Raw genomic sequence first — 14,719 nt, forward strand, 5'->3', positions numbered from 1 at the left:
TTTACCATTTGGATCACATTTTTCATGTTTTCTTCGGGGCTTAGCCTAGCTGTGGATAGCTTTGACACCCAGCTACACACCTGCCAAGGCCTGAGGAGGCACCCGCTCTGGAAGTGACCTAGAAAAATGTGAAGTCAACCTAAATACTTGAAGTTTTGTTTCTGGGCACAAAGATGCCAAAGCATCTGTGCCTACACAAGGCTGAACAACTTTGTATTGATACCTATTCCTGGTGTTCTTCCAGTTTCTCTCTAGCAAGCTTTTTCAGGAAAAGCAAGAGCACAGAGGCACTGCTTGCTCACTTAATGCTATAGCTCAGGAAAAAAAAAAAAAAAAAAAAGTCCTAATTTCCAGATTTCTTTCCTCCCTCTGTTTGGATGAGTGGGAAAGGGGGCTTGAAATAAGACCCCTAGCAGTTAGGAGGAACACAGGAATTGCTGGGTGTAGCCACCTGTTTTCCAGCTCACAACCTCTTGCCTTGCAATTACTCCTCTTTCTAACCTGGGGCATGCCTTTCTACCCCTTCTGCCAAGGCTGAGCCACTGTTTGGAAAAAAGAAAGCAGGGAAAATACATGAAGGAAGAAGTAAGCATTTCTGAAGTAAAGGATAACAGATCAATACCCTAGAAACTGCTTGTTTCTATCCCTTAAATGATTAATGAGAAAAGTGAACATGACTTGTTAAGGATAACAAAAAATGTTTCTATAAATTCATTAACAGCAAAACAAGGATTAGGGAAAATCTCCCTCCTTTACTGGACGCGGAGGGAAACATGGTAACCAAGGATGAGGAAAAGGCTGAGGTGCTCAATGCCTACTTTGCCTCAGTCTTTAGCAGTGGAACTGGCTGTTCCCTGGACACCCAGGCTCATGAGCTGGGAGGTGGGGAGGGGAAGCACATTGAGGTCAGCATAGTTGAAGAGGAGATGGTCAGAGACCTGCTACACCACTTGGATGCACACAAGTCTGTGGGACCAGATGGGTTACACCCAAGGGTGCTGAGGGAGTTGGCAGATATGCTTGCCAAGTCCTTGTCCATGATTTACCTGAAGTCCTGGCTGACTGGGGAGGTCCCATTGGACTGGAGGGTGGCAAATGTGACACCCATCTACAGGAGAGGCAGAAAGGATGATCCAGGAAACTATAGACCTGTCAGTCTGACCTCGGTGCCAGGGAAGGTCATAGAGCAGGTCATCTCGGGTGCCATTAAAAGTCATATAATGGGCAACCAAATGATCAGACCCAGTCAGCATGGGTTTATGAAAGGCAGGTCCTGACTGACAAACCTGATCTCCTATGACAGGGCACCCTGCTTATTGGATGAGGGAAAAGCTGTGGATGTTGTCTACCTTGAACTTAGTAAGGCCTTTGACACCGTTTCCCACAGCATTCTCCTGGAAAAACTGGCTGCTCGTGGCTTGGATGGGCACACGCTTCACTGGGTAAAAAACTGTCTGGATGGCCGGGCCCAAAGAGTTGTGGTGAACGGAGTTAAATCCAGTTGGCAGCCGGTCACGAGTGGTGTCCCCCAGGGCTCGGTTTTGGGGCCACTCCTGTTTCACATCTTTATTGATGATCTGCACGAGGGGATCGAGTGCACCCTCAGTCAGTTTGCAGCTGACACCCAGTTGGGTGGGAGTGTTGATCTGCTCGAGGGCAGGGAGGCTCTGCAGAGAGACCTGGACAGGCTGGAGCCATGGGCTGAGGCCAACTGGGGGAGTTTCCATAAGGCCAAATGCCGGGGGCTGCCCTTGGGCCACAACAACCCCCAGCAGCGCTACAGGCCTGGGGAGGAGTGGCTGGAGAGCTGCCAGTTAGAGAGGGAACTGGGGGGTTGATTGACAGCTGGCTGAGCAGGAGCCAGCAGTGTGCCCAGGTGGCCAAGAAGGCCAATGGCATCCTGGCTTGTGTCAGCAATAGTGTGGCCAGCAGGGACAGGGAAGTGATCTGACCCCTGTGCTCGGCACTGGTGAGGCTGCACCTCGATTCCTGTGTTCAGTTTTGGGCCCCTCACTCCAAAAAGGACATTGAATGACTCGAGCGTGTCCAGAGAAGGGCAACGAAGCTGGTGCAGGGTCTGGAGCACAGGTCGTACGAGGAGCGGCTGAGGGAACTGGGGGTGTTTAGTCTGGAGAAGAGGAGGCTGAGGGGACACCTCATCGCCCTCTACATCTACCTGAAAGGAGGGTGTAGAGAGCTGGGGATGAGTCTCTTTAATGAAGTAACCAACGATCGGACAAGAGGTGATGGCCTCAAGTTGCACCAGGGAAGGTTTAGGCTGGATATTAGGAAGCATTTCTTTACAGAACGGGTTGTTAGGTGTTGGAATGGGCTGCCCAGGGAGGTGGTGGAGTCCCCATCCCTGGAGGTGTTTAAGGGTAGAGTCAACATAGCACAAGAATATGATGTAGTTGGGAACTGTCAGTGTTAGGTTAATGTTTGGACTGGATGATCTTCAAGGTCTTTTCCAACCTGGACAATTCTGTGATTCTGTGACTTGGAGCAGGAGACCATTCTTTAGCAAGTGCCATGTCCTTCAGGCTTGACATCAGATGGTTTCACTTTCTAATATTTTTAGACAAGGGGTCAATTTAGGAGGGGGACATGGGTGAAGTCTCCTTGGAAAGTAGGCACAACAGTATTATTCCTGAATCTCCCACACATCTCTAACACAGATAAGTACTTGCACACAGGTGGAAATCCAACCTCTTCCTCATTGTAGTTTCAAAACAGAAGTCTTCTTCTTAGCTGGGTCTGAAGATCCAAGCACTAGTAATAGTAGCATCTGTTGTTCCTGTTCTTACCAACCTTCATAAAAGGTCTTTTGCCTTTCCCTGGAGGCCATTTAATAATGAAGACCTTGGTATTATTTCAGCACTGAATATAGAGTCTTCTCCATGTCTTGGCTATGTCAGATTCCTGCACTGGTCAGATGATGACTCAGAAGAAGTAGAAGCTGTATCAGGAAGTCTTCTCAGTCATAGAATGATAGAACGGTTTGGGTTGGAAGGGTCCTTAAAGATTATCTAGTTCCACCCCCCTGCCATGGGCAGGGACACCTTCCACTAGCCCAGGTTGCTCAGAGCCCCGTCCAACCTGGCCTTGAACACTGCCAGGGAGGGGGCAGCCACAGCTTCTCTGGGCAACTTGTTCCAGTGTCTCACCACCCTCACAGGAAAGAATTTCTTCCTTATATCTAACCTAAATCTACCGTCTTTCAGTTGAAAACTGCTGCCCCTCTTCCTATCACTACACTCCCTGATAAAGACTCCCTCCCCATCTTTCCTGTAGCCCCCTTTAAGTACTGAAAGGTCACTCTAAGGTCTCCCTGGAGCCTTCTCTTCTCTTCTCAATGCAGGATATGGTTGGCTTTCTGGGCTGCAAGCGCACATTGCTGGGTCAGGTTGAGCTTCTCATCAACCAACACCCCAAAGTCCTCTGCAGAGCTGGTCTCAATCCACTCATCTCCCGGTCTGTATTTGTGCTTGGGATTGCCCCAACCCATGTGCAGGACCTTGTACTTGGCCTTGTTGAACTTCATGAAGTTTGCACGGGCCCACGTCTCCAGCCTGTCCAGGTCTCTCTGGATGGCACATCCCTTCCTTCTAGTGTGTTGACCACACCAGACACCTTGGTGTCATCGGCAAACTTGCTGAGGGTGCACTTAGTCCCACTGTCCATGTTGTTGACAAAGATGTTAAACAGCACTGGTCCCAGTACTGACCCCTGAGGAATGTCAACTTGTCACTGGTCTCCACTTGGACATCAAGCTGTTGACCGCAACTCTTTGTGTGCGACCATCCAGCCAATTCCTTATCCACCAAGTGGTCCACCCATCAAATCCATGTCTCTCCAATTTAGAGACAATGATGTCATGCAGGACAGTGTCAAATGCTTTGCACAAGTCCAGGTAGATGGCATCAGTTGCTCTTCCCTTATCCCCCAGTGCTGTAACCCTGTTGTAGAAGGCCACCAAATCCATCAGGCATGATTTGCCCTTACTGAAGCCGTGTTCCATGTGCCCTAGCACAGTTTCCAGGAGGATCCGCTTCATGATCTTGCTGCACACAGCGTTGAGAGTGACTAGCCTGTAGTTCCCTGGGTCTTCCTTTTTTCCCTTTTTAAAAATGGGGGTTGTGTTTCCCCTTTTCCAGTCAATGGGAACTTCACTGGGTTGCCAAAACTTCTCAAATATAGTGGGTAGTAGCTTAGCCACTTCATCCACCAGTTCCCTCAGGACTCACGGATGCATCTCATCAGGTCCCATGGACTTGTGCACCTTCAGGTTCCTTAGATGGTCTTGAACCTGATCTTCTACAGTGGGCAGTTCTTCATTCTCCCAGTCCCCGCCTTTGCCTTCTGTGACTTGAGCAGCATGGCTGGAGCCCTTGCTGGTGAAGACTGAGGTAAAAAATTCATTGCATAACTCAGGCTTCTCCATATCCCAGGTAACCAGGTCTCCCATTTCCTTCAGAGAGGGCCCATGTTTTCCCTAGTTTTCCTTTGATCACTGACATACCTATAGAAACTTTTCTCGTTGCCCTTGATGTCTCTGGCCAGATTCAATTCTCTTAGGGCTTTGGCCCTCCTAACCTGATCCCTGGCTGTTCAGATGATTTCTCTGTATTTCTCTCTGGCCACCTGTCCATGCTTCCACCCTCTGTAGACTTCCTTTTTCCATCTGATTTTGTCCAGGAGCAATTTGTTCACCCATGCAGACCTCCTGGCATTTTTGCCTGGCTTCCTCTTTGTTGGGATGCACCACTCCTGACTTTGGAGGAGGTGATCTTTGAATATTAACTGACTTTCTTGGGCCCGTCTTCCCTCCAGGGCTTTATCCCACATGCTACTCTAACTCTGACTCTCATTCCCTAGAGTCAGCCAGGTATAAAGTTTGACTGGATATTATAAAAGCTTTATTGGAAGACATGTGGTTGAGCTGACATCTCTGATCACTTGTGGGATTTCGTGGTCTAGCACATGTCAGGTTGTGTTTTGTTGTGCAGGGCTGCTATTCTCCTGTACTGGAATCTCCCTGGCTCTGTCACTGAGTGCTCACAATTGGGATTTAGGATGTGAATGTGCGTAGTCTAAACCATACCACAAGGTATATCCTGTGTGCCTTGCTAGAGGCCCAGTTGCTGTGCTCATAAGCTCCAGTGTGAGATCCTGCTTAGATTCTCAGGTTATAATTAAGTGAATTTCACTACAAATTGAACTTATTTTTAGAAAAGTGGAGAAAGTCCTTTTTTCTCTTTGGAGACTCAGTTCTCTCCCTAGAGACACCTAGCTAAGACACCTCCACCAGGCTGCTGAGTCACACAACCTAAGTTGGTAGCACCTCGTCGTTACAGAAATGGGTGTGATATCATCTGGGGTTTGAATCCTGAGCTGAAACAGTGCCCATACTGTACTGACAAGCTGTGTCACTGAGACGGCCACAGGGAGAGTCCTTGGGCACAGCAAGTAAACTCACCTGCAACCCAGTCCAAAGCCTTGACCCTGAAAGACAACACACAGAGAGCTCCTTCCAGCAGCTCCTGTATGAGCTGGCTTAAACCTGCTGCTGACAGTTATTTTCATTCTTATAGACAAAGATAAGCTGTGGATATGGCAGAGCAGTATTTGGTATAAATCAGTTCATTGAAACTCAGCCAACTTGTGTCAGGGCTGAAATAAAACTGAAAAGAATAAGTCATCCATCCCAATTATTTTATTTATATTTCATCAGTGCTAAAATAATTCAAATGAGAGCAGGTCTCGACAGCAAAGAAAACAGCTTCTGTGCCAGAGAGCCTTCTCACAGGCACAGGGACAGGCTGGCAGGACAGCAAGGGTGCTGTGAGAAGTGCACCAGGGTACCCTGCCAGGCACCAGGGGAGCAGAAGGCAAGTGTCTGTCTCTTCCTGGCTCCACTGACCTGTCCTACCCCTTACCGACACTTTGCAGCCTGCATAGTCTTCAGCAGGTCCCAGTGATGCCCTGTTGCTGAGGTACAGCCTATACATACACTGGGCTCATGGTGAGAGGCTGTGACACCAACATGTGCAGCCATTTGTAGGTGGCTTTGGACAGTGGAGATTTATGCCTAATGCTTTGGTCCACTCAGCATAGAAAATGACTGTTTTCTAGACAAAACTAGCCTTACAGGGTGTTGTCCATGACCTCTACTCCCATATTTCACGGTCTGCAACAGCAACAGGCTGTAGGCAGGACCCAGCAGGCAGGGGCTGGTGGCTGTTTCACTACACTACTAAAGCCAGAGGGAGTGTGGGGCTAAACCTGGTCATCTCTAGCTTAGACTTTACAGATGCTCCTTCCTGATTTAGCACTGACAATCCCAGCATGTTGAGGAAGTTTTCAGAGAAGATCCTGGTGACTGCCTCCATTTTGTTTTCTGCAGGTCTCAATTGTTTCCAGACGTGTATGGCACCTCTTGTTGCAGTTCGGTCAACATAAAACCACAGTGCCAGTATCTGCTTATAGTCTACCTTGTCCACCACAGCTTTCCAACTTCTTCAGCCAAGTGCTGGCCTCATCAGGGCTCTGCCAGGCTCAAAATCCTTTCTGCAAAGTTTTCTCAAGCCTTGCCCTCTTTCTTCTGCTCCTCACTGTGGGTGGCTTCAGCCAGCTCTTCCCTAACAGGCAAGGAGGTACCATTTACTCCTCTCTCAGTGCCCTTGTCTCCAGAAGTAGATTAAACTTGAAAAAAATGAGATTTTTAACTGTCTCAGAGGCCCTCACCACAAAGCATAGGTGAAAAGGCGTCAAAGGATTGCTCATCAGGCCACTGCGATGGATGAGGCTGAGCACCTCTGGTGCAGTTGAAAGGGGAGTTGCAGACCCCCCACACACGGGCAGCTGCAAAAACCCAGAACTGATGAACTAACATCACTTTGCTTTACTCCACTCTGATTGGATGACTAGTGCAGGTGCTGGTATCTCTCATCACTGAAGCAAGAAGCAATTTCCATACTGTGAGCCAGCTGACCTGTGTGATGATAAAGTGACCTACACCCCAGGAGTGCACATTTCTCTCATTTTACAACAGACAGAGTCTGAAAACCTTCCTTGAAGACCAATATATGAAATTAGGCAAGTTTGTAGAAGGCAGGGCATGGCAGAGGGGGAGCACAGACCCACAAAGGGCCCATCCACCAGTGCCAGGTGCCTGTGCATCCCCCAGGGTATCACATCCCTGACCCTCCCACCAGTAGTTGTATGTAGGCTATTAACTGTTTGCCATGGCAAGCTGCTGTGCTGAGAGATGCTGAACCACATCTAGTCCAGCTCAGCGTGCCAGAAGCTGGCACAGACATGTCCTCTCCACAGACCTGACACTCACCAGAACCGGGGACATATCCCAGCCAAAAGCCCCTCCAGAGCTACGGCCCTTCTGGGCTTCTCTTTATCATCTTTGTATATTTTAAGGCAGAAACTATGCTTGAGCCACCTTTCAGCGGGGCTCTTATGAAAGCAGCATGTCAGGGACTCAGGTCATGCCCTCTTGAGCAGTGGAGAGCCCCTTGAGAAGATTATGCCCATGGTTCTGCTTTTAGTCACCCACTCAACCAGCAGAGCTGCCTTGCCTTTCCCACGGGAAGCCTTTCCACTGAAAGGAAAAACTCAACACTTGTTTCCATATCTGACAGAGAGCAAGAAATATCCACTTGTGGGGAAAAAAAGAAGAAATAGAGTGTGCAAGTTTTGCAGGAAACTTTTTCAGACACCTGCCATCAGTCATAAACCTCTGTTCTTCCTGCAGTTGCTGACAGAAGTTTTCTGCCTTTCCCAAATCTGTCCTGGAAGAGGTTGTCTCTCTGCTGTTCAGGCTGTAGGCACAGTCAGGAGCTTGAGAACAGCCTTGGACTTCAGGAGCTTCAACTTTACCTACATACAGCATAGGGTTGACACCAAAAGGAAATCCCTAAGCACCTGGTTGTGTTTCTCTTGTACTGAGCCATGGCAGAAGTGGCATGAAGCTGGCAACTTCAGCCAACAGCTTCTCAGGGACTCAGTTCATGCCTAGTGCCAGTGGTCATGGAGTGGTCTGCACACACCCTTTCGTCTTCTGGTTAGAAATAAACCAGGAAAATTATCCCTCCTCTCACCCTGCCTCCTGTAAAAAAAAGGAATAAGGAAAGCACAGATCCCTGAAGCTTATGGAGAATGGTTAAATATCACAGACTGCCTGAATACTGTATTCAGCCATCCCCACTCTCCGGTGTTTCTTCTGCCTAACAGCACTGGTCAAACCCACGGTGGTAATGCAGGCGTATTCCCATGGGCACATTCTGCAGCAGAGTTTTGATTGCATTGTGAGGTGGGTGTTAGCTTCAACCAGCATCATAATTTTGAAGGTGGGAGCACAGGTTGTCTCCTCTACCGACGTCTTGGAGATGCCCTGAGGCAGACAAATCTGTGCACTTGTACAGAGGCAGCAGGAGGATTAGGGACAGTTATTTGAGGCCTGCATCACTTCTCGTGATGCTGAAGGGCTTACTCCCATTGCACCAGTGTGCAGAGGCAGAAGATGGCTCCATTTGAGTTTGGCTTCCCTTATCTAGGAGATCAGTTCTGTACTCAGGCAGCAGAGCAGGTTGTGTTCCTCCTGTGTTTAGATCCTGGACATTTGGGTTCCTTTTATTCTTCTTGCAAGTCGTATCCCATGCTTTGCAACTTATTTCATAAGGTACTTGTGGGAACAGAATCTGACATGCCACATCTCTCCCTAAAACTAACATGATCTTACTACAGTGGGAGTTTGGGGGATTATTAACACTTAATTGCATGGTTCTTTGGGTAGTATGAATCTTCCTTGTACACAGGTTGGAAGAGTCACAAGCTAATCGTAAATATTTGTTCTCTTTAATTATATGTAGCAAGGGAGGACAGCCCAGCTCCCTCCACCTTTCCTCTTCCATCACTCTGACAGCTTGAACACCACCTGCTCTTCAAGCAAAGGGAGCACAGAAATAAAATCCACACTGATTTTTGCACTGGGCATCACAGGCTTGTAATGTGAGAGCATGCACTTTATTTATAATAAGAAATCACTAACCTTCCTAATCATAAAATCATTTATGTTAGAAAAGACCTTCAAAGTCATTGAGTCCCAACATTAACCTAGCACTGCCAAGTCCACCACAAAACCATGTCCCTAAGCACCGTATCTACATGTCTTTTAAATATCTCCAGGGATGGTGACTCAAACACTTCCCTGGGAGATCTGTTACAATGTTTGATAACCCTTTCAAATGAAGAAATTTTTCCTAATATGCAATCTAAACCTCCCCTGGTGCAACTCGAGGCCATTTCCTCTCACTCTATCACTTGCTACTTGGGAGAAGAGAGCAACAACCACTTTGCTACAATCTCCTTCCAGGTAACTGTAGAGAGCAATAATGTCTTCCCTGAGCCTCCTTTTCTCCAGGCTAAACACCCCCAGTTCCCTCAGCTGCTCCTCATAAGACTTGTGCCCCAGACCCTGCACCAGCTTCATTGCCCTTCTCTGGACACACTCCAGCACTGAGTACATGGGACATTCACTTCCCTGTCCCCGCTGGCCACACTATTTCTGATCCAAGCCAGGATGCTATTGGCCATCTTGGCCACCTGGGCACACTGCTGGCTCATGTTCATCCAGCTGTTGACCAACACCCTCAAGTCCTTTTCTACCAGGCATCTCTCCAGCCACTCTTCTCCAATGTTGCGTTGCATGGTGTTGTTGTGACCCAGGTGCAGGACCCAGCACTCAGCCTTGCTGTACCTCATACAACTGGCCTCGGTCCATGGCTCCAGCCTGTCAAGATCCCTCTGTAGTGCCTTCCTACCCTCAAGCAGATCAGGACTCCTGCCCAACTTGGTGTCATCTACAAATTTATTGAGGGTACACTCGATCCATTCATCCAGATCATTGATAAGGATATTAAACAGGACTAGCCCCAATGCTGAGACCCTGGAGAACACCACTTGTGACCAGACACCACCTGGATTTAACTCCATTTACCACAACTCTTTGGGCCTAGCTACCTAGCCAGTTTTTCACCCAGCGAAGTAACCTTTCCTGTCTTCTTACCTTCACTTGCGTTTTAGAAGGTCCACCCCTGGTAATGGTAGGTGAAGCAGGCAAGAAATGTGTTATTTCTGGTCACTAAAGGATTTCTAGCTGTTGTGGAGCTCGGAGGCATCACTGCAGTTCTTCCAAAGTCAGACAGAAAGGGAGTGGGGCTGTAGTCGCTATTAGTTGTGAAACACTCCACAAGATGAAGGGAAAGCCATAATTTACAGCTCCAGAATGACTACCTGGTCCATCCACCTATCCAGCTCATTTGGGCATCTATGGGAAGAATTCTGATGTAGCTACACAAGAAAAAAGCTTACCAGCAGTAAGCTGATGGACATCAACCCCTTTTTTGAAGCAGGATGGTTTGATGCAAACCACATGCCCTCTGGGGGACATCATCTGAGCAGAGCACTTCTCAGTCACTGAAATGTTCAAGGTGAGGTTGGACAGGACTTTGAGCAACCTGATCTAGTGATATATGTTCCTGTCTGTGACAGGGGAGTTGAACTAGATGATCTTTGAAGGTCCCTTCCAATCCAAACTATTCTGTGATTCTAACAGAGGTATGCTGTCCCCTGCATCTCCAAGCCACTGACCTGTCTGTCAGCACAGGACCCTCACCCCTTGTTGTCACACTCATGGGCTTAAAAATAGGGTTTTTACATGAAGCTGCATAGCTGGGACTTACTCAGCCTGTCCCCAGGCCCATGCTGGTCCTTCCCACACACAGGGTACCACAGTTGGCAATTTGTGTTGTAGCTCCTGTTTTGGGATGCGTACACTTCAGCAGCAAGTCCTCAGGCTGATCACATCTTTTCCTGAGCTTCAGTTAATCTTGTCAGTCAAAAAAAAAAAAAAAATCCTGAAAAAACAAATCTTTCTGTTCTTTCCTCCAGGCTGCCTTTCCTGTACATCACTGTTATTCTTCTACTGCCCTACCTTCATGCTCCGCATCCCTCACAAGCCTTGTTGCTGAAATTCCCCAGGGATCCAGGGCCAACCTTGTAGGCTCCCACTGCTTCACCTCACTCCTCGCCTGTCAAGGACCTTGAGCGTTCTCCTCTGCCTCCCTGGCTCTCCCAAAAATGTCTCCTACTCCCCAGCAGCTCTTCTCCTTGTCCTCCTCCTCATCATTATGTGTTCACCCCTCTCCTTCATCTGGGAAGACAGATAAAGCCTCTCTCTCCTTTTATCAAAATCTAAAAGTGCTAGATCATCCTGCTACTGAATCTACTTTTAAGACTAATCACATTTCAGCTGATAGTGGTGAATCATGTCATCTCATCTCTGACTCTTATCAGCCAAAGGGTCTTATAATTGTTTCCTTGGAAAAACAGAGCTTCCTGCTCATGTCAGGAAAAGTAAGAGCTGATGAACCCTCTTCCATTTTGAGAAGGGAGGGGCTTCCTCTGAAATGTAATGAAATTTATACAGAAGATGGCTCAAAAATGGATAACAGTCACATCACACCAGGACCTGGGGCTCCAGGTGTTGATCTTCATGCAAGTCTTGGTCTGCAACACTATGCTACATCTGAAGCAGCACCCTTATTCTGGGGGTATTATTAGATGCCAAATATTATTTTTGCCTTAGTAAATATTCAAGAAAAGCTAAAATTATAGAATCATGATCTTTAGAGCCAGGCAGGACAGACCAAGGTGCTGCCAGCTCTATCTCTCATGCTGGCTGACACTTGACCCCTTCCCCATGGTCCTTCTGCTCTGCCTGGCATCACTGACTTGCTGTTGACTCACAGGACCCTTCTCTGGTTTATTCTTGTTAAGTAATCGAACAAAAAAGAAATTTCTGCTCCTCTTGTGTAGCTCTCAGATGACGAAAAAATAGGTTCAACATGTTAAATTACTGTTATAAACAGGTTGCAGCAAGGAGATTGGAAGGGCTGAGCCGGCAGGCTGGTCTCACCCTACAAAGCATGAAGGCCCAGTCCTGGGGCTTCAGACCAAAACACTGCAAAGAGGTGACCAGACTTCAGTAAGTACCAGACCCAACACTTTCAGGGATCTATGGTGGCAGGAGGATGGTATGAAAAGAAACCCATCGGCTGCTTTTTGATAGAAGTGTCAGACAGCTGAGTGCCACCAGAATGTTGCCAAGTTATGCATCTCCCAGTGCTGCCTGCCACGCTCAGGTGGCAGAGGTGTTATGTGGCCATGCTGGGACCTCCTGCAGCAGCACCTGGCTGGTGTAGCCACACCTTCATGACCCATGTCCCCATCCCCAGGGTGTCCTACAGCACCCTCCAGATGTGGGACTTGGCTTGGCACTTATACCCTCTGATCTTTGGGGTGGAGATAATATTTTCAGGGAAAAGCTTACCAGCTGATAACTTTTCTTTCTAGACTGATTCTGTAAAAAGGGAAGGAGTGACCCAGAGGGTGTCTAGGCTTTGATTTTTGGGTTGCTGAGAGAGGTTTCCTAGCATTTATAGCCAAAACCCATCCTAATGTAGTTGGATGTCTTTTGAGTTTTTTACCTGGCAAAGCCAACAAATACTTCAGGTGAGATTAAACCTTTACAGTAAAGTTCTGTCAGTGGGGGGAAATTCACCACATCCCGTACTGACAGCAGCCAGCTGAACAGTGTTCTCCCCTCCTGAGACCCAGCAGTGTTGCAAGGGGAGGCAGGGCAATTCTCCTCCTCAGTGACAGGGGACACTGGGAGGTGCATACCACCGCTCTCCCTTGCCAGCACCCTTTGCCCAGGATCTATCCAAAATATGTAATCTTATACTACTTATTTGTAATAAAATTTCTTTAATTTTTATTCAGTTATATTCATATAAAATTAACTATTAGAGGCATTATTTTGTCTATCAAATTCTGCTCCTCTCCTCAGCAAGCATGTCACTTTACTCTTCTTCATATAGTACTTCTAAGCTCAAATCCTATGATATCTGAAAGAATCTTAAGATATCTATCAGTTTCACCAAACTGAAATATTGGTGTACTTTAACTGCAGTTTTATAGACTTTCAAGGTTTTCAAACACTTGCTCAAAAGTATATTCAAAGGTTTTGTGTTTTTTGGGGGGTTTGGTTTGTTGAGTTTTTTTGACTGGTGAACAAGTAGTTCTGTATGTTGCAATTATGGGGGAGAGCTGAACATCTACAACCCTGCTCCTCCAAGACAGACATGGATTATGGGTAGTCTCATTCAAGCTTATATATTCATAGTCTGTGGTGTAATGTGGTCCTGATCCACATGAGGGACTTAACTGAGCTGTTGCAATGCAAATAATAATAGGTACAGCTGATACATAAGGTCAAGAAAAGATTTATGTCTTTGAAAGATCAGGATTGATGCTCTTCCTGCACAGAGAATAAATGATCCATGTAAATTTGGTTCTCAGTAGCCCAATAACTTACATCTGTTTATGTTTCTCCTCCTTCTAAGTAATGCCTGAAAACTCATGAAACACCATGAATATAACATAGATAATGTTGTTTTGGCTCTAAGATTTGGTCCTTTTTTTAATGACTCTTATCACAAGGCCAGACTTGAAATATGTGATTTAGAAAAGCGTTAACAGGCAAAAAAACCCCAAACAACAAACCTCCTTCTAAAGAGCTTCACTGGATGCTCTTTGAGAGAACTAACCCTTGCTTCACTGTTTTTATCATTGTCTTAAAAGGTAGAGCAACTCTACCATAATTAATTTTTCATGCGTTGGGTAGGAAGGGATAATTAGAGCGTGCTTCATAACGATTGTCTGCAATTGCTTTCTAATTAACTAACTGACTACAGAGCTAATGAGATACAAAATTATTTTTTATATTTGCATTTGGCCAGACTTATTTTCAGAAACATGAAGACAAATTGGCCAGAAGCTTTCATTTCACGTCGATCAGACCGGTATTTTGCAAATGTTATATTATCCCCTGGGTAGCTACTTTGCAATGGCTTTTGCCTCTACCTGGTGGCTGGAAGATGAATTGCATGATTCCCAGTTTTCTGTTGATGGGAGGCAGGCTGTCTTTTTGGGTAAGAATATATATAGAAACGTGCAAAACACTCTAAGTTATCACTATCTAGGGACTCACCTTTTTTCTGCAATCGAGTCAAGAAACTATTGGAAGGGATTGGTGGTATGGATATGTGAATAAATATGATATAGTCATCACAGTGTCAGCAGTCATGACTCAGATATCTGTAAGATTTCTTTGAAAGCATCAACAAACGGGTGTCAACAGACAAGCAAAATCCAACATAATCAACTCGATTTTCAAAAGGCGTTGGGGAAATTCTTCAACAGCAGCTCATAAAATAGCTGCCATGGATTAAGAGAGAGTGTCTTCATGTGAGCAGGCAATTGGCAAAAAATGGGAATACACCAGCAATACACCAGGAATACACCAGCAACCAGGGAAGGGGAGTCCTACACTGACATATTCTGCAGCTGCTCTGAGCAACCAGTGTCTAAAAAAATCTGCAAAAGTTGGTGAATAATAGACCTTCAGGGATAATGGGTAAAGTCGGTCAACTGTACGCAGCTGTCCAAAGTAATAAGGATGAAAGTTACTTCAGCTGTTGCAAAAGGGTTTCAGAATACCCAGAAATTGGACAGAAAAATGGCAGGTGAAATTTGCAGAGAAAAGATAGATAAGTTTAAGTCAAATCCATTAGCAAACTCAGTG

The sequence above is a fragment of the Athene noctua genome, chromosome 3 (assembly GCF_965140245.1).
Source record: "Athene noctua chromosome 3, bAthNoc1.hap1.1, whole genome shotgun sequence".
NCBI classification, from domain to species: domain Eukaryota; kingdom Metazoa; phylum Chordata; class Aves; order Strigiformes; family Strigidae; genus Athene; species Athene noctua.